We start from the raw sequence: 21,084 nt of genomic DNA on the forward strand, positions 1-21,084 counted from the left end.
ATTAAACTATGGCCAATGCTTAATATAATAAAGTAGTTGCCACACATTCCCTCTTAAGATGATATTCTAATCTTAACACTGAGTTGATTTTATATTTAGACTTTTCAATCATTGACTTTAATGACAAGAAGTCATTTTTATAAATGCAATTATAAGTTTCTTGGAAAAGGTCCAAGTTTCCTAACTGAATTCTCAGGATCTATTATCATGATTCTGAACACACAGTAAATGATCCATGTTTACTAATAAAGTTCGCAGGAAAGGTGTTGAATCTCTCCAGGATGCTCATTTGTTCACATATTTTTTGAGTATTTATTGTAGCTGCCTGAAGTGAGTTCTTTAGACTTGGAAAGCACACAAATTGGATGCATCAACACGCTAAGAATAGATTTGTCTCACTGGAAAGCCACACATTAAACTGAGTTCCCTGAGACAAGTGTTTATTATCTGAGCTCAAAGGTAGATATGTACATTTGTTTTCTCCTTTGGGAAGTCACACTAAAGACCCAAATATGGCTAAGATGTTATTTGTACATATGCTATACTAAAAGAATTTGGTAAGCACAGAATCAGAAAGGAAAGACATTGTGATCTGAACCTGTAAAAGCATCCTTTACTAAGACAACCTGATTCATTCCTTTTTAAAAGCATGGGTTTTTACTTATTGAGACCAAACAAGAAGTATCTTGGTGTTTTAATGAGGTTGTGTAAAATATGCTTTCATGTTTTCAAAGCTTGAAAAAGATATTGTTAAGTAAATGTTAAGTAAATTGTTAATGAGGATTTGGTCAATTATTGCTAAATTTATGCATTTGAAATTATTTTCCTCCCTCTCATGTTAGTCTCTGTATAATAATTCAATAACTCAGCTTAAGATGTTTATGTGCTTTCTGTTTTGAGTGGAAGAGAGCTTATTATTTTAGTAGTAACTAAATTTTGCCATTTTACTTTTTTTAAGATTTATTTTTTTATTTATTTATGCATATTAGAACCAGGGTGTAGGCCAGAGGTGCAGGGGATGAGAGGATTTACCAGAAAAAGAGTGGAGAGCAGAACAGGCAGATTTCCTGAAACACACTGCTAAGGGGAGCAACAGGTTCTAGACAGGACAGGTCTGCTGTGTCATGTGGGTTAGTTCCCTGGTCAAGAGTAAAACTCATGTTGTGGCTGGAGAGAGCTTGGCAGCACTGAGACTTAGCCCCTGCACCACAAGGGAGGTCAGATTTTGCCATTTTATACCACTTGTGCAATAATACTATGAAGAAGAGAGGCAATTTCAGTCATATTTCAGCTAATATTTTTCAAATCCCTCATGTTAGGAATATTCGATAACTTAATATTTATTACTCAAATAGATGAAGACAATGACTTCTTTATAGAGTAGCATATTATTTATTAAATGTTAATTATCTGAATTTATTAATTAGGAAATTTTCTATATCAAGTTAACACAAAATTATCTATGCCAAAACACAGAGATATATCTAAATTAAAATTGTGCCTTACAGGAAAATCTGACCTTTGTTTCTGGGTTTCCTTTTATTAATAGATCAAATGATCAAGCTATTTTACAGAATATATGTCTATGCAGGGTAATAATTAAGTTATCTAATATAATTATTCTCTTCCCAAGTAAAAAAAAATATAATAGAATTTCATCTATATAATTTTAGACAAAATGTTTTATTCTCAATTAAGTCAATAATGAATTTGGACAGGTTCAGTATGTCAGTGATCTATTTTAATTTTGGTCAGAGATTAAAGGGGGAAAAGAATTCCTGAATGAAAGCATAATAGTAGCAAGATTAGCATAGTGGTGAAGTAGAACAAATGAAGATTTAAATTCTTCAATTATGTTTGGATGACTTAGTCTTATTTAACACTATTATTTGTAGATTTGTCATGTATAAAATGTAGATAATATCATTGTTTTCTCTACACACTTTGGTAATTGAGCTAATTAAAATCATGTACATACAACTGAAACCCTAAGCCAATTTTAGTTAGTGTTATAATTGATAAAAAATTAATTATTATTGATACAATAGGTGATATGCACAATTTTACTAAGGATAATTAATACAGCATCAGAACATCTAGATTTATTACTACTCTGAACTTTTTTAGTTCAACAAAAATGAGATGAACTCATTTAATAATCAAAGCAAATATTTGAATGTTTAATCTCTTGCATCTTTATTTTTTTCAAATTAATGTCCTATGTTGATAAAAATATTAGTGAAAGAGTAGGATATTTTTGGTTTCTCACTTTTGTCATTTTTTCCTCAGTTTTATTTTTTGTTATTTTTTTTCTAATACTAAAATTCAAAACCAAATTTTTTCTTCTTTTGCCTTCCACTTACTCCAGACACATGCCACTACTGATATCAACTTTAATATAAATATAGAATGATTTTGTTTTATATTGTTTTGCTGCCAAACATATTAGATACATAGCCTTTCTCTCTTGGTTCACTTCTGATGTGTAATGCAAATTCTGTGATAACTCATCAAAATATCATAACTCCCAAATGTCAGCTTGACTCAAATGATAACATTGGTTGTGTTGGATTTTTCTGCATTTGAAAGCCTAGATGATGCGATGTTGAAAGCATGGGTATTTCAAGTCCAAACTTAAATAGAAATGGTTCCTTCTAGAGTACCATGAAATTATTTCTGTAGAGTCACCTGATATAAGTACTGAAAAATTAAGCTTCATAAACACATCTCCTGCCACTCTGCTGCTGGAGGAGCTACAATTTTCCTTTTTATTGAGTTGACATTTACTTACATTATTGTTGATGTTTGGAAGAACCATTTGCCTGCTCCATCAGGAATCTCTACCAAGTACACCAACACCAGGTCACTCATAGTCCATCAACATAGCCACTGTGCTCCCTTCAGTCTTTGTTCTAATGTTCCCCAACCCTTCCCACTCTGGCTGCTTCAGTTCTGTAGTAAGCCTTCAATGGTTAGTTTGTAAGCTTGTCTGATCTGACACTTAGTTTAATTTCTCTATATTCTGCCTAGAAGTGACATCTTATAGCATTTATCTTTCACCACTGATTTATTTCACTTAACGCTATCCTTTCAACTCCCTCCATGTTACCACAAATGACATGAGTTTATCTTTTTGATGTCCGAGTAATATTCCTTCTTTTTTCCAATTCAATGGGGTTTCCAATTTTTATTAAACTTCTTATTTTCTTACATTGTTTTTTTTCTTATATCTTACAAACATTTTGTACAGTATTTGATTTCTTTGATCATGTGTAGTCCCTCTATACCCCCACTACCACATCACCAAAGAACCATCACCACAAACCCTTGTGTTCTTCCCTCCGCTATTTTGACTTTTCTCCCCTCCTAGATGCCTCGGATCTATAGTTTGCCTGCAAGTTTTTTTTTTAATCTTTTTTTTTAATTTTTTTGATCCTTTGTTTGGTTTCCCTATATTCTGAGTAATATTTCATTGTTTATGAATACCATGTCTTCTTGATCCATTCATTTCTTTGGGGGTACTTAAGGCATTTCCATTGTTTGGAATGTGTTGCAATAAACAAGGGAAAGCAAGTTTCCTTTAAAATTAGAATTTTAGAATTTGTAGGCAGATGGCTAAGAATAGAAATAGTGGGCCACATGGCATATCAAATTTTAATCTTTTGGAACACTTTCATACTACTTTCCATAGATGGTGGACTACTATACATTCCCACTAACAGTGTGAGTGGGTTCCCTTTTCTCTACATACCTACTAGCACTTGTTTCTGTAATTTTAATATGGGTCTTCCTTAATATGCCCCCCCCACAGATGTAAAATTGTACCTCATTAAGGCTTTCATTGTATTTCCCTGATGAGAAATGATGATGAACATTTTTCCCTATCATCTGTCTGCCTTTGGAGAAGTGCTGCTGAGGTCTTCTGCTCATTATTATTGGGTTATTTGTTTTCTTTTTGTTGAGTTGCATGAGTTCTTTTTAGATTTTCTTCCTTTGTTAGACATAGATATGCAAGTATTTTCTCCCCTTCATATGGTGACTTATTCCTTTTGGTTATGATTTCTTTCACTATGCTGAAGCTTTTTACTTTGATGTAGTCTCACTTCTTAATATTCTCTTTTACTTCCCTTGCTGTTGAAGACAAATACCTAAAGACATCAATGTGTTGGTCTTAACATACGTTGGGGGATTTTCCTTATTTTTCAATTTTTAGAGTATTTGAGCTGGTTATGTATTAGTTCATCTTCGGAAGTTTGGTAGAACTCAACTTTTGAGGTCATCTATTCATTCCTACACATTTTTGCTCTGTGGGAGAGTTGATTATGGTTTAACTTTCCTTGTATGTCACTGTTTTGCTTTTCAGGATACCTATTTCTACCCAATTCAGTCTCCATGATTGTATAATTTTAAGAATTTGCAATAGGTGACTGAATTTGTTAGCATCCAAATGTCCATACTATTCCCCAATTATCCTTGAAATTTCTGCATTATCTCTTGTAATACCTCCTCTTTTGTTTTTCATCCTATTTATTTTATATTTATCCATTATTTTCTTTGTGACTCTTACTATAGGTTTGTCAATGTTTTGTATTACATTATGTGTATATACTGCCTATTCTCAAACTGCTTATCTATTTTGGGGCACTTAGGTTGTTTCCATATCTTGACTATTGAAAATAGTGCTACAATAATTAGGAGTGCAGGTTTCCATTTAAAAAAAATAAGAAACAAACAAAAAATAAATACAAAGTGGGTTTGTTGTTGTTGTTAGGGTAGATACTAGGAAAGAATTGCAGGGTAATATGGCAGATCCATATTTAGACATTTAAGGAAATTTCATGGGGCTTCCCATAGAGGTTGGACTATTCTGCATTCCTTTTTAAAAAAAATGTATTTATTTATGCATACAAGAACTGGGGTACAGGCCAGAGGCTCAGGTGTTGAGAGGATAAACCAGAGACATAGTGGGGAACAGAGCAGGCAGATTGACTAAAATACACTGCTGAGGGGAGCAGTGGGTGAGACAGGAGAAATCTGCTGCACCATGTGGACTAGCTCCCTGGCCAGGATTGAACTTGTGCTGCAATGGCTGCCAATAGCTAGATAGTGCTGAGACTTAAACCCTTTTGCCACCAAGGAGGTCCCATCTTCATATTTTTAAATAAGTTCATTCTTAATGGTGGTTTAAAAATATATCTAGATGATAATACTACAAAAAATATTATTTGTCAGAAAATGAATTAAAATATCCCAGAAAATGAAAAGTTAATAAATTTCTCTTTCTTACCACATTTCAAGATATTGTGAGCATCTGCAACATACCAAGACATCTATCCACTTCCACAGTGATTGCCATATATGCCAAGAGATCAAATATTAAAAATCTAAATACAACCTCTATGTAGAACCTAAGTAAAGAAAAATAAATATGCATGTCTTTTTAGAAAAGAAAGGCTGCAGGAACTAAAAACAAAATGATTATTTTCAGAAAAAAATATGTTTTTGGAAAAGAACCATAGGAAAAAAAAATTGTTATAATTATTGTTATGCAACACTAAGTATTCAAAATCCAGAATGAAAAATAATTAGGTGAAAAGAAATGATTATTGAATACCACTTGTGAATGGACTGGCTCCTTTCAAAAAACAACATTTTTAGAGCAATGTTTCTCAAACATTAGCATACATTATAATTACCTGGAACATTATTCTAAAGACAAATCCATGGAAACTCCTTTTTCCCTGAGTCTGATTTGTACTTCACTGATTTAGAACATTTTGAAGGGGGATTTTGTTTATTTTTATTCCTTGATTAAAATCATTCCTTCTTGAAGGGTATTTTTTTCACCATTATTAAATAGGTTTGTTGTCTTGTATATAGAATATATAATACAAACATTTATTTATGAAATTTACTTAAGTGGATATGTAAGGAATTTAACATCTTACAGATACAAGAACATCTAAGTATTCATGGCACTAGTTTATGAGAATACTTCTTTTGCCTAAATAAAATCACATTAGAGAAATTATTTTATATATTATGTAATTAAATGGTGAAGTGTTTATGTCTATATAAATGTATTAGAATGCATTTGAATTGTATTAGAATGTATTAGAATTGGATTTGATGCTCAGAATATCATGAATACAATTATTAAAATACAATTATTAAAATAAATATTTCATAAAATATAAACTCAACAATCCAATTCTAAATAACCCACTGTTGTTTTCAAGAAATATTGACTTTTTATTTTTCAAATTTAAAAAAAGTATGACAAACTTATTTAGGTAGTTTATATTTAAGGGATTTTTTTTTTCCATTTCTTTACTACTGAGGGGAGTAGCAGGTTAGACAGGAGTGGTCTGCTGCGCCATGTGGGTTGCTCCTTGCCTGGGAATCATGCTTATGCTGCAATGGCTGTGACAGCTTGATAACGCTGGGACTTTTACCCCTGTGCCACCAGGGAAGTCCTAATCTATATTTCTAACACTTAAGATGTTCCCTATTTCTACACATCCTCATCATCATTTATAGTTTCTGTGTTTTGTTTTGTTTTGTTTTTTAATAGGTCATTCTCACAGATCATCTTTGAAAGTTTGGTAGAATTTACTTTTGTAGCTATCTGGTCATGGGCTTTTGTTTTTTGGAGTTTTGATTACTCTTTCATTTTTATTGCTTGTGATTGGTTTGTTTAGGTTTTCTATTTATTCTATATTCAGTCTAGGATGATTCCATAATTCTAAGAATTTGTGCGTCACATCTAGGGTGTTGAATGTGTTTGCATATAAATATTCATATTAATCTCTTATTATCAACTGGATTTGTGCAATGTCTGTTGTACTTTCTCTTCATTTTTTTTTTTGAAGATTTATTCATTTATTTATTTATACAAGCACTGGGTACAGTCAGAATCGCGGTAGAGAATTCACAGAGCCAGAACAGGGAACAGAACAGACAGACTGATGAAATACACTGCTGAGGGGAGCAGCGGGTGCGGCAGGAGAGGTCTGATGCCACATGGGACCCTCACCGGGCGGCCGTGGATCAAACCGGCGCTTCAGAGGCTGTGGGCAGCTTTGTAGCCCTGCGCTCAACCACTGCACCACCAAGGGAGTCCCTCTCTTCATTTTTAATCCTATTTATTTGAGTTTTCTTAGTGAACTGAGATAGGGGTTTGTCTATTTTGTTTTAACAAATAATCAAATTTTGGTTTCATTGATCTTTTAGATTGACTTATATTTCTATTTCATTTATATCTGCTCTAATTTTTAAAATTCTTTACATTTACTAGCTTTGGTTTCTTCTCCTTTTTCTAATTTCTTTAGATGAGGACAAGGTTTTTTATCTGGACTCTTTATTGTTTATTTATTTGGTGCTGTATTGCCATATGCATCACTTCTAGTACTGCTTTAGCTTTGTCCCTTATATTCTGCATTTTGTATTGTTTTTCAAAGAACTAACTTTGTTTCATTGGACAGTTGTTTTGTTATTTTTTTAACATTTATTTTTTTTATTTCTGCTGTGATTTTTATTATGTTTTAATATCCTGTTGGCTTTTTGATTTGTTTATTCTTCATTTTCTAATTCCTCCAGATGAAAGAGAAGTTTATATATTTTAAAGTTGTCTTGTTTCTTGATGTGGGCTATATATTTTACTTATTAGTTCTGTTTTTGCTATGTCCCTTAATTTGTAGAAAGTTGTGTTCTTGTTTTCAAGTTTTTATTTTTTTAATTTCTTCTTTGATTTCCTCATTCACCCAATAGTCTTTCAGTAATGTGCTTTCAATTTTGGGAGGGTGCAGTGCCCTGCAAATTTCTATAAGTTCCATGTGGTGTACTGGTTAAGTCTATTGTGTTTTTATTTATATTCTGTCTAGTTCATCCATCCATTAGTGAAAGTGGGGTGTTGAAGAAACTTGCCATATGTGTTTTTTTTTTTTCCAATTTCCATTTTCAGAATTGAGAGTAGTGGTCTAAAGTAATTTGGTATTCCTTCATTTGGTAGTGTTATGTCTTCCTGATATATTGTTCCCTTAATAATAATTATATACTGTTTTTCTTTCCATCTAGTTAGCATCTTTAACTGATTTTTTTTTTGCCAATATAATAAGTATGACTGTGACTGCCTTGCCACCCTTTGTATACTATTTGCTTGTAGGTTTTTTTTTTTTTTTTTTTTTTTTTTTCCCCTAACCCTTTACCTCATACCTTCATTTATCCTGGAATTTAGGTGTGTCTTCTAGAGTAAAGAGATAGTTGGATTCTGTTTCCTTCTGTTTCCTGATCCAATATTATACTGTGCCTTTTAGTCTGTGAATTCAATCCATTTGCATTTAGAATGATTATTCATATAGGAATTTTTGTTGTTGCAAATTTGTCATTTAAATATATGCACGATGGTTTGATTGCATGCTCATATGGTGATTTTATTTTATGTCTTCAGAAACCCTCAATGTTTAATATAGTATGAATATCAATTTGTGTTCCTACAAACACTGCACACGATTGCATTTTTCACCACATTTTCTTCTTTTTTTAAGATTTATTTATTTATACAAGAGGCGCGGGAGGGTGAGAGGTCAGAGGCGCGGGAGGATGAGAGGACTCACCAGAGGCAGAACGGGAGCAGAACAGGCAGACAAACCAAAAACACTGCTGAGGGGAGCAGCAGGGGAGACAGGAGAGGTCTGCCTCACCATGTGGGTATCTCCCTGGCTGGCCAGGTATCAAACTCATGCTACAGAGGCTGTGGATGGCTTCGCATCACAGTGCTTTACCTGCTGTACCACTGGGGAGGCCCTTTCTTCACATTTTCAAAAATACTTGTTATCTTATGTTTTTGATGACAGCCATTCTAACATGTATAAGATGGTATCTTAATATGTTTTTAATTTGCATTTCAATGATGCTCTGTGATGACATTTAGCCCATTTGTATGCACCGGTTGGCCATTTGCCTATCTCCTTTGGAAAAAAATATTCAGTCTTACCCATTTATTTAATTTAATTGTTTTTGAAATTTTTGTTTTGTTACTTAGGTGTGTAGATTCTTTATTTAGTTTATATAAACCCTAGAGCTAAGATTTGCAAAAGTTTTCACCTAGACGTCATCAGAAAAAAAAAAGTTAAAAATAATTAATGAATTAGGAGAGCTGTTAGATACAATATGTAAATATCATCTGTAATTTTTTTCTTTTTTTAAATATTTATTTATGTATGCATACAAGAAGTGGGGTACAGGCCAGAGGTGTAAGGGGTGAGAGGATTCACCAGAAACAGAGCAAGGAGCAGAACAGGCAGATTGACTGAAAGACACTGCTGAGGGAGCAGCAGGCGAGTCAGGAGAGTTCTGCTGCACCATGTGGGTAGCTCCCTGGCTGGGGCTTGAACTTGTGCTGCAGTGGGTAAAGATAGCTTCATAGGTTGTGTCTTAACCCCTTGCACTACCAGGGAGGCCCAGTATTTCTAATACTAACAATGAACTATGAGAAACAGAGTTTCAGAAAAAATAATTCCATTTATAATTGCATCGAAAGAGAATAAATTGGGCCTCCCCTGGTGGTGCAGGAGGTTAAGCACAGTGCTGTGAAGCTGTCCGCAGCCTCTGCAATGCCGGATGGATCCCAGCCGGCCGGCGAGGGTCCCACATGGCACTGGCAGACCTCTCTTATCGTGCCCGCTGCTCCCCTCAGCAGTGTATTTTGTCATTCTGCCTGTTCTGCATCCCGCTCTGTCTATGGTGAATCCTCTCACCCTCCCGTGAATCTGCCCTGTACCCTGGTTGTTGTATAAATAAATAAATACATCTTTAAAAGAAAAGATTGAATTACATTGGTTAAATTTAACCAAAGGGCCCTCCCTGGTGTCTCAGGGGTTAATCTCAGTGCTTCACCACCACAGCCTGAGTTCAATTCCCCAGCCAGGGAGCTAACCACATGGCACAGCAGACCTCTCCTGTCCTCTCCTCAGCAATGTATTTCAGTAGATCTGCCTTGCAGGTGTATTTCCAGAGATGGTGCTCAGGAGTCTTTTTTCCAAAGGAGTCATTTTGACTTGGGAGAGTCACATGGATGCATGTTCCTCCAACCTGTCTGGATGGGTCCTCATCAAGTTCTGACAAAACCCTTCAGCCGGAGACCAGCTGCTTTCAGCTGGTTATCAGCTAAAAGGGTTTTCTACCTAGAAACTTTTTAACACAATTAACTTCATTTAAAAGCTTTTCGAAGAAACTTCTATAAATAAAACAAAAGAAGGACTTACTATAATCGTTGTCCTGGATTGCTTGTCAGGCATGTTCATGTATAACAAATTCTTTCCCATTATCAGGCAGGCCAAATTTACAGTGTTTAATTTTTAAGCAGGTATTTCTTTGTGCCATTTACTTACAGTATTCTATACGTATAATTTATCGCCCAATGTACTTTCCGAGAAGTTTTTTCTTATATGAACAAGAACAAAAAACAAAGGGATGCTTATAGTTTATAAATTAATCTTCAGCCCCATGGTGTGAGCCTCTTTGGAAATCTTAGGCCCCACAGTGTGAGGCCATTGAAAAGTCTTTGGCCCCATGGTGTGAGGCCCTTTTCTTAACTGCTTGCTAGCGTCTTGTCTTATCTGGCTGGGGCAGCAAGGCCCCCCGCAAGATGTAATAAAAATATTATCATATATGCTTTAATTATTTTAAGATTTATTTTTTAAGCATACAAGAACTGTGGTGTAAGCCAGAGGTGTGGGGGTGAGAGGATTCACCAGAGAAAGTAGAGATCAGGACAGGCAGATCTACTGAAATACACTGTTGAAGAGAGCAGCCGGAGAGACAGGAGAGGTCTGTTGCAACAGGTGGGTTACTCCCTGGCCTGGGATAGAACTCATGCTGCAGTGGCTCGTGATAGCTTGATAGCACTGTCTTTAACCCCTGAGCCACCAGGGAGACACCCCACTATAATTTTAAATGCATGCATGTATGCATGCATGCTTCAAGCTAAACCATTAAATTGTGAACTAGTCCTTCTTTACCAAAAATTCAACATCACAATCTTAAAAATTGGGTTTATTTTTCATATTAGATTTTATATAGGTGTCATTTATAATTAATTCCTTTTAATTTCCTTAGTAAATTAAAACCAATTTAACAATTTTTACCTCAAACAGAGTCTAGACTTTTTAAAACCAGGAAGACATAGGAGAACTAGAATTTCCAATCCCTTTAACAGTATCTCAAGTTGGACAAAAGGAGATTCCAGTCCAACCCACAGACTTATCAATGAATCTCAGCGCTAGATCAAAGGCCCAGGCTTCTGCTTGCTGGGAGCAAAGGAAGTCCCTCCGACCAGCTGCAATGGCTCCTCACTGTTTTCTCTGTCATTTCCACCCCTTCCCTTGGCCATGGTAAAAGAGGTGTTGCTGAAGAATGAAGCCAAGCTAGAATGTTCCATGATCGCTGCAGCAACAATGGAAAGTACTTGCAATGAACTGGATGCAAAGATAAAGCCAGGGCATCCCTACTACTATGTCAGATGTCCCAGTGTTCAGAAGCCACCAAATACAGTCACTACCTGGGATAGCTGCCCAATTGAGACTACCCTACCTGCTCACAACTTCTTGATTGGCTATATCAAGAGCCAGATCTGAGTGACTCACCAGTTTCCAGCAGAGATTCAGAAACTAGAGATCAGCATGCAGAGGTTCAGGAACTGGGGATTGCTGTGTGGAGCAAGTAGGTTCAATTACTGGCCACAGTGGGATAGGCAAAGAGAAGGAAAATGAAACCACCCACCATCATGGCTATGGCTGATTGCCCGGATCATGTGGACCTTTCAAAGACACTTGGGAATGCACAGGCCAGACTCTTTCAGTTGCTGTTCATGAGCCAAACAGCCTGCCAGGCCACAGCAATCCTCTGACAGCCAATCCCCTGACAGTCCAATCTCCTGACAGCCTGGAGAGAATGAAAAAGTCAGAAGGGCTCATTTGCTCTTTGTTTGAGCTAGGATTCTCATCTTCTCCTGACCTGGGATGTTGGTGCTCTGCCTTTTGAACTTCAACTGATTCTTTTTCTTTTTTCTTTTTTTTTAAGATTTTTTTTTTATACAAGAACTGGGGTACAGTCAGAGGCGCAGGAGGCTGAGAGAATTTACCAGAAACAGAGCGAGGAGCAGAACAGGTAGATGCACCAAGGACACTGCTGAGGGGAGCAGCGGGAGAGCAGGAGAGGTTTGCTTGCCATGTGGGATTCTCCCTGGCCGACCAGGAATTGAAACTACATACAGAGGCTGCGGACAGCTTCACAGTGCGGTGCTCAACCCGCTGCGCCACCGGGGAGGCCCTCAACTGCTTCTATTTTTATTTTTAAGTATTTATTTATTCATGTATACAAGAAATGGGGTGTAGACCAGAGGTGTGCTGCGGGGTGAGAGGATTCACAAGAGAGAGTGGGGAGAAGAATAGGCATATCTACTCAAAAACACTGCTGAGGAGAGCAGTGGGTGAGGCAGGAGAGGTCTGCTGTGCCATGTGGGTAGCTCCCTGTCTGGCCGGGGATTGAACTCATGCTGCAGTGGCTGGCAAACTTGATAGCACTGTATTTTTAACCCCTGTTTCACCAGGAAAGCCCTCAACTGATTCCTTACCATTGGTTCCCTCATTATCAGACTTTTAAACTTAGATTGAGACTTACTCCATCAGATCTTTTGGTTCCCAGGCTGTTGACGAATGGATTGAATAATAATATTGACTACTTTGTTTCTATCAATTTCAGACAATAGTTCATTGAACTTTTTGATTCCATACATGAATTTCCTAGTCTTATGACGTTCCTCACTTTTTTGAAGTATCCGGTTTGCTAGAGTGGTGCAATGTCCTTTGGAATGCTCAGTTAGAATGCCAGCTAGGTGGCAAAACATTACAGTGCAGAAGCAATTGTTTATCAGGTTCAGGATCTCTAGACTGCCAACTTCCAAGGGGTAGGAATGCCTCCCAAGCCAAATGCATATAACCACAGTTTGAATTTATTGGGGGAAATCACATTAGAGTAATATAAGCATACAATTCAATTTGCAGCAAAATAATTGCAAGGTCATAAATTTATTGGCAAGACTTGGGAGACTGGCCACACAGAAATTTCCGGGCATCCATCCATCTGCAAGGAGGGAAGTGCAACTTCTCAGAATGAGATTCCCTGGTAATTCTCATCAAACTTAGAGAAGACTTCAGGAATATGATTTTGAGGTGCATATGCATCTGTGGTTAAGTCAGATGGTCCTGGGCCTCCCCGGTGGCGCAGCGGTTGAGCTCTGGGTTGCGAAGCTCCCGCGGCCTCTGCGGCGCCAGTTCGATCCCCGGCTGCTCCCCGGCCACCAGAGGAGGGTCCCACATGGCGCGCAGACCTCTCCTGCCGCCCGCTGCTCCCCTCAGCAGTGTACTTCAGTCCTTCTGCCTGCTCTGCTCCCCGCTCTAGCTCTGGTGAATTCTCTCACCCTCCCGCGCTTCTGACTGTACCCAGTGCTTGTATAAACAAACAAACAAACAAATAAATAAACAAATAAATAATACATGCCTCTTTAAAAAAAAAAAAAAGTCAGATGGTCCTGAAAATGTATCTCAGAAAAGAAGTAGAAATATAACTTTGACTTAACCACAGATATGTGTGTGTGTGTATATATATATATATACACATACACACACACACACATACATACATACACATATATATTCTGCTTCTCTAGAGAACCCTAAGTAAAATAGAATATTGTGTTTTTCCCATATTGGTGGAAAACAAGCATTAATTGCAAGTCTTATATAACAGACAGAGCTGAGAGTGCTACAATACTGAAAAGAGAAAGATGATGTGAAAACAATTATAGTTAATGGTGACGTCCCCTTTATTATTCCCATTTTTGATGTCTTGAATTCCATCATCCAGGACCATAGCCCCAGGAAAAAAATGTACAAAATTGACATAATTTTAGGTTTATTAAAGTTTCTCTTTGAAATAGATTTGTATATGAAGAACTCTAATCAGCATTTTCATATGTGATCCCTTAATGGAACCACAGTATCACCAGACATTTGAGAAAGTCATCTAACATTAAATACAAAGATGAAAATATTCAAGCAAAAGAGAATAGTGAGAAGAAATTAAAAGGAAGATTCTTTTAAATAAATAGGTTAATCTAGAAGAGACAATATGCACCTTATGAATATTTCAGAAAAAAAAATGATAAAAATAAAGGAGAGGAAATTATCACACAAAGTACACCATTTTCCACAAAATAAAGGACACAAGATTTCAAATTATTAAGGTTTACTGCATATTTAACACAATGCTATAAAATAAAAACACTAAAACAAGCAGTATTCCATTTTGAAAAACTGGTGACAAAGAGAAAACATAAAATCTTAAGAAAGGAAAAATCAACTTGCATACATAAGATTAGTGTTTATGATGGCATTAGGCTTCTTATATAGCAAATAGGAAACTAAAAGATGTCATAGAAAGTGTTCTGCAACCACCCCAGGCCAGGCAGGTTCATTTTCAGTTCTTGCAGAGGAAATTCTTTGGCAGATTTTGTGATCCTTTCAATGTTAAGACAGGGGATTGTATACACAGGCAGGCAGACAGAGCAAGAGAAAAACTCCAGCACTGAGAAAGGCAGACACTAACACTCCTGCCTAGCCCCCTTCACATAGCCACACAACCCATATATTGTTGCAAACACAAGGCCTATCTGTTTGCTATCAATAGATGTTCTAATGGTTGAAAGCAACATTTCAAGGTATGGACTTTCTGTTGTGTAGAAGGCAAAAAAATCCTGATTTTAACTCATTTTCCTTCAGCAAGTCATTCAAATTCTAAAACAAAATGATCTCTAATGAATATAGATCCAGCAAAATTATTAACAATTTGTAAAAGTAGAATAAAGACATTTTCAGGCATGTAAATACTTTATTAAATACATTCATTGTTTTCCAGAAAGCTACTGAATGATATGTTTTGTTAAAATAAGGGATTACACCAAAAAAGAAAGATATTGGTTGCAAGGAACAAATGACCCAACCCAGGAAGAATGCAGGAAGGGAGTAAGTTCTATTATAACTGAGCAGTTGGCCAGGAGGACAAATAGGCATGTAGAATGAAGACTAATCACGCAGGACTGGTGCTTCCAGGTTTTGTGGTAGATAGGGAGGAAATACATTAATAATATATCTGATATATTTATCCCCTTGCTATGTATTGTATTATATATTGTACTGTATTATGCATTGCTATATTTAGTTTTGTTAAGATTTGCAATGACTTACTGATAGGTACATATAAAACTAAGCAAATGGAAAATAAATGTAATTACTTATTTTTCCAGTAAAATTAAAAGTTTAACAACAAAGAGTAATAATAGTAAACTAGGTGGCTCATATATGAATACACACAAATGGCACATACATACATATGTAGTACATTTGATCCTTGAATAACACAAGGGTTAGAACTATGCTACCCCACCCCACTAAATGCAGTCAACGATCAATCTACAACTTTTTTTTTCCCTCATACAAAAACTATTGCAGATATGATGATCTTCACATGAAGATTTAAGCAGATTCTTTAACATCAGCACACTAACAACAGGAGGGGACTAGGAAGTTACATTCATACAGCATGCACAATTTAATGTTATGCAGTTATGACTTAATACTGCATCTTTATATTTGGATACATGCCCCTCAACTGCAAATGGTACAATAAAGTTTGTGTTTATGTAAACTTCATTTTTCCCTTTCGAGTGCTTTTATGTTGTTCCCTAGGTATCTCCCAGGATGTGCTACTACGCAGATACATACAATTAACAAGGCAGATTTTCTTCAGTGTATTCTCTCATATTTTATAGAGGCAATCATGGATTTTCTTTCAAAATCACATTTTATTATTATATATAAATATATATATATAATATATATATATATATAATTTTGCCCAATCCCTTACAATGCCTTGTCTCTTTCCATACCCCATGTGTCTTAACCTCAGAGTCTACAGGATGTTTATTGATATCCACTGGTATTTGAAATTGCTTTCCATCATCAAATTGTTTGCTATGTAATTGTGTATAACTTTTGTATTGTGTATAACTTTTATTCTTCTAAATTGCCGTACATAATTCAAACCAATCCATTTTACTGAAAATGGCTGCATTTAATCCCGTCTGATGGTTATAATGTGGTAATGTGGATGTACCACATCTTCTTGATATAGTCATCAACTGATTTCTATTTAGTCTCCTGTCATATACTAGCTATTGTGAATAATAGCTAGTATTAACATTGAGGAACATACATAATTTGTTGTTGCTTTCATATATTTTGGATACATGCCTGAGTCAAAGATTGCTGGGTTTTTACAGTATTTCCAATTTTTTACTATTTCAGGTAAATCACATAGGTTCCCATAATAATTGTGCCTGTTTAAATTCTCTCAAACAGCCATTTTTTCTTTGCACTCCAGTCAACTGATAAGGGACTGATCACAAAGATATACAAAGAACTCACACGACTCAACAAATACAAAATAAACAATCCAGTCAAGAAATGGGCAGAAGAACTTAAAAGACATTTCTCCAAAGAGGAAATCCAAATGGCCAACAGGCATATGAAAAAATGTTCAACATCCCTTATCATCAGGGAAATGCAAATTAAAACCACAATGAGATACCACCTTACACCAGTAACAATGGCACATATCTAAAACACAAGCAACAACAAATATTGGTGAGGATGTGGTGAAAAAGGAACTCTCCTACATTGCTGGTGGGAGTGCAAACTGATCCAACCACTATGGAAAGCTGTCTGGAGGTTCCTCAGTCTACTAAAAATGGAGCTACCGCACAACCCAACAATTCCACTACTAGGGATCTACCCAAAGGACAAAAAATATTGATTCAAAAGAACTCCTGTACATCTATGTTTATTGCAGCACTATTTACAATAGGCAAAATCTGGAAACAACCCAAATGCCCAAAAATAGATGACTGGATCAAAAAGATATGGCATATATACACAACGGAATATTATTCAGCAATCAAGAAAGATAAACTCATGCCTTTTGCAGCAATGTGGATGGAACTAGAAGGAATTATGCTCAGTGAAATAAGCCAGAAGGAAAAAAGAAATGGTTTTAGATGGTTTTGCTTATAGCAGGAACTTAGGGAAACCAAATAAAACATCAGTGGAAAAAATAATGACAGTACAATAAAAAACAAAGCAAAAATGGACAATTATAAATCAGAGACATACTGCAGGGGAGGAGGAGGGAGAAGGATCAGAAGGAGGGAGGGAGAAACACAGGGGACAGAGGTGATGGTGCACGGGTGCATTGGTGAAGGAAACTATACAAAGACTACATGTGAGGGGGTGGGAGGAAGCAAATATTGTTTAATAATGAAAAATGATGTAAAAATAAAAAATATATAAAAATAAAATAAAATTAACAGCAGCATAAAAAAGAACCCACCCCCCAAAAAATAATAAATTCTCTCAAACAGTAATAAGCATCCTTTTCTTTTCACAAATTCCAACACTTGGTGGTGGTGGTCTTTTATTTATTTATTTATTTAAAAAATTTATTTATTTATTCATTCATTTATTTCAAGCACTGGGTACAGTCAGATGCACGGGAGAGTGAGAGAATTCACCAGAGCCAGAGCGGGGAGCAGAGCAGGCAGAAGGACCGAAGTACACTGCTGAGGGGAGCAGCGGGCGCTGCAAGAGAGGTCTGTCCCGCCATGTGGGACCCTTGCCGGAGGCCAGGGATCGAACTGGTGCTACAGAGGCTGCAGGCAGCTTCGAAGCCCAGCGCTCAACCGCTGAGCCACCAGGAGAGGCCCGGTGGTGGTGGTGTCTTTTCATATGTGCTATTCTCACAGGTGTAAGGTTGTATCACTTTATATTTTAATCTGCATCTTTTATTGGAAGTGACAATGAGTACTTTTTCATATATCTTTTGATATTTGTTGAATCATCTGTTCATATCTGCCTTCTTGAATTAATCGTATTACTGGATTTTTATTGAATTAAGACTTTTAAAAATCGATCTTGGATAGTAATCCCTTCTTTGTATTATATTGTGTTGATATGTACTTCCACTCAATGGGGTGTCTTTTTTTATTTTTTTGTCTTTTTTTTTTTAATTTTATTTTACTTTTATATTCCCCATACATTTGCATCCACCTTATTTTGACCCCAAACCCTCCTTTCCCCATCCCCCTCATAGTGTGTCTCTGGTATATAGTTGTTTGTTGATATTGATTTTTCTTTCTTATAGTTATTCTTTCTCCTGGTCCCTTATTTAGGTTTTGTAGATTCCTGCTTTGAGTGAGACAATTGGGTGTTTTTCTTTTTCTTTCTGGCTTATTTCTCTGAGCATGATCCCTTCCAGCTCCATCCATGTTGCTGCAAATTGTATGTGTTTATTCTTTTTTGATTGCTGAGTAATATTCCATTATGTATATGTACCACTTCTTGATCCAGTCATCTATTTCTGGGCATTTGAATTGTTTCCAAAGCTTAGCTATTGTAAATAATGCTTCTATAAACATAGGGGCAGGTGCCCTTTGAAATTAATGTTTCTGAGTCATTTGGGTAAATACCTAGGAGTGGAATTGCTGGATCATATGGAATCACTATCTTTAGTAGGATGAGGAATCTCCACACAGTTTCCATAGTGGTTGGACCAGTTTGCACTCCCACCAGCAATGCAGGAGAGTTCCTTTTTCTCCACATCCTTGCCAACATTTGTTGTTGCTAGGTTTTTTTTTTTTTTAATATGTGCCATTCTCACTGGTGTAAGATGGTATCTCATGGTAGTTTTGATTTGCATTTCCCTGATTACAAGTGATGTTGAACATCTCTTCATATGCCTGTTGGCCATTTGCATTCCCTATTTGGAGAAGTTTCTTTTTAGCTCTTCTGCCCATTTTTTGACTGGATAATTATCTTTGTTTTTGTTGAGTCTCATCAGCTCTTTGTAGATTGTTGTGATCAGTCCTTTATCATTAGTGTTGTGTGCAAACATGTTCTCCCAGTTGGTGGGGTTTCTCTTTGTTTTGGTTATTGTCTCTTTTGCTGTGCAGAAGCTCTTTGATTTGATGTAGTCCCAGCTTTTTATCTTTGCCTTCACTATCAAAGATGTGTGGGTGATGTGTCTGTAAAGATATCTTTGAGGTGCATGTCATGTAGTGTTTCACTTATATTTCCTTCTATATATTTTATGGTTTCAGGTCTCATGTCTAGTTGTTTAATCCATTTGATTCAGTTTTTGTGCATGGTGTGAGGTAGTAGTCAAGTTTCATTCTTTTGCATGTAGTGACCCAGTTTTCCCAGCATCATTTATTGAACAAACTTTCTTTGCTCCAATGCATATTCTTTGCTCCTTTGTCAAATATTAGTTGACCATAAATCTGTGGGTTTATTTCTGGGTTTTCTATTTGGTTCCATTGGTCCATGTCTCTGCGCTTGTTCCAATACCATGCACTTTTGATTATTATGGCTTTGTAGTATAGTTTTAAATCTGGAAGAGTGAAGACTCCATTCCTTTCTCTTTTTTTTTTTTTTTTTTTCCAGGAGGGTTTTGGCTATTCGGGGTTTTTGGTGGCTCCATATGATTTCCATCAATATTTTTTTTCTATTTCTTTGAAGAATGTCATTGAAATTTTAATTGGAATAGCATTGAATCTGTAGATTGCTTTTGGTAGGATGGCCATTTTGATAATGTTAATACTTCTGATCCATGAGCAGGGGATGTCTTTCCATTTTTTTGTGTCTACTTCTATTTCTTTTAACAGTGTTTTATAGTTTTCTTTGTATAGGTCCATTACTTCTTTTTTTTTAAAGATTTATTTATTTATTTATTCATACAAGCACTGTGGTACAGTCAGAAGCTCGGGAGGGTGAGAGAATTCACCAGAGCCAGAGCAGAGAGCAGAACATGCAGCCGGAAAAAGTACACTGCTGAGGGGAGGAATGGGTAGCAGGAGATGTCTGCACGCCATGTGGTACCCTTGCCGATGGCCAGGGATTGAACTGGTGCTGCAGAGGCTGTGGGCAGCTTCACAAACCAGTGCTCAACTGCTGCACCACTGGGGAGGCCCCCTTTACTTCTTTTGTTAGGTTTATTCCCAAGTATTTGATTTTTTTTATTTCAATAATAAAAGACATGTTTTTCTTGATTTCTTCTTCAGATTTATTGTTTGTGTATAAGAAGGCTACTGAATGTTGTGTGTTGATTTTGTATCCTGCCACTTTACTAAACTGATTGATTAGTTTAATTAGTTTTTCTGTGGAGTTTTTGGGGTTCTCTATGTATATTATCATATCTGTGAATAGTGATAGTTTGACTTTTTCCTTCCCAATTTGGATTCCTTGTATGTCTTTCTCTTGTCTCATTGCTCTGGCTAGGACTTCCAGTATTATGTTGAAAAGCAATGGTGAAAGTATTATGAAAAGCAGTGGTGAAAAGCATATGTTTTGTTCCAGATCTTAATGGGAATGCTTTCAGCTTTTCACCATTGATAATGATATTGGCTGTAGGCTTGTCATATATGGCCTTTATGATGTTGAGGTATGTTCCTTGTATCCCAAGAATTTCAAAGGCCTTTATCATAAAAGGGTGTTGTACTTTGTCGAATGATTTTTCAGTGTCTATGGATATTATCATATGATTTTTTTTATTTCTTTTTGTTTATGTGTTGGATTACATTGATTTTTGGATGTTGAACTATCCTTGTGTCCCTGGAATAAATCCTACTTGGTCGTGGTGAATTATCTTTTGGATGCATTGTTGGATTCTGTTGGCAAGGATTTTGTTGAGGATTTTTGCATCAGTGTTCATTAGGGAGATTGGGCTGTAATTTTCTTTTTTTGTGCTGTCTTTGTTTGGTTTTTGTATTAGTGTAATGTTGGCATCATAAAACGAATTTGGTAGTATTCCTCTTTTTCAAGTTTTTGAAAGAGTTTGTGTAGGATAGGCACTAATTCACTGCTGAACATTTGGTACAATTCATTTGTGAAGCCGTCTGGGCCTGGGCTTTTG

Source organism: Talpa occidentalis, unplaced genomic scaffold (genome assembly GCF_014898055.3).
Source record: "Talpa occidentalis isolate TD23 unplaced genomic scaffold, MPIMG_talOcc4v2.1 talOcc4.4, whole genome shotgun sequence".
NCBI classification, from domain to species: domain Eukaryota; kingdom Metazoa; phylum Chordata; class Mammalia; order Eulipotyphla; family Talpidae; genus Talpa; species Talpa occidentalis.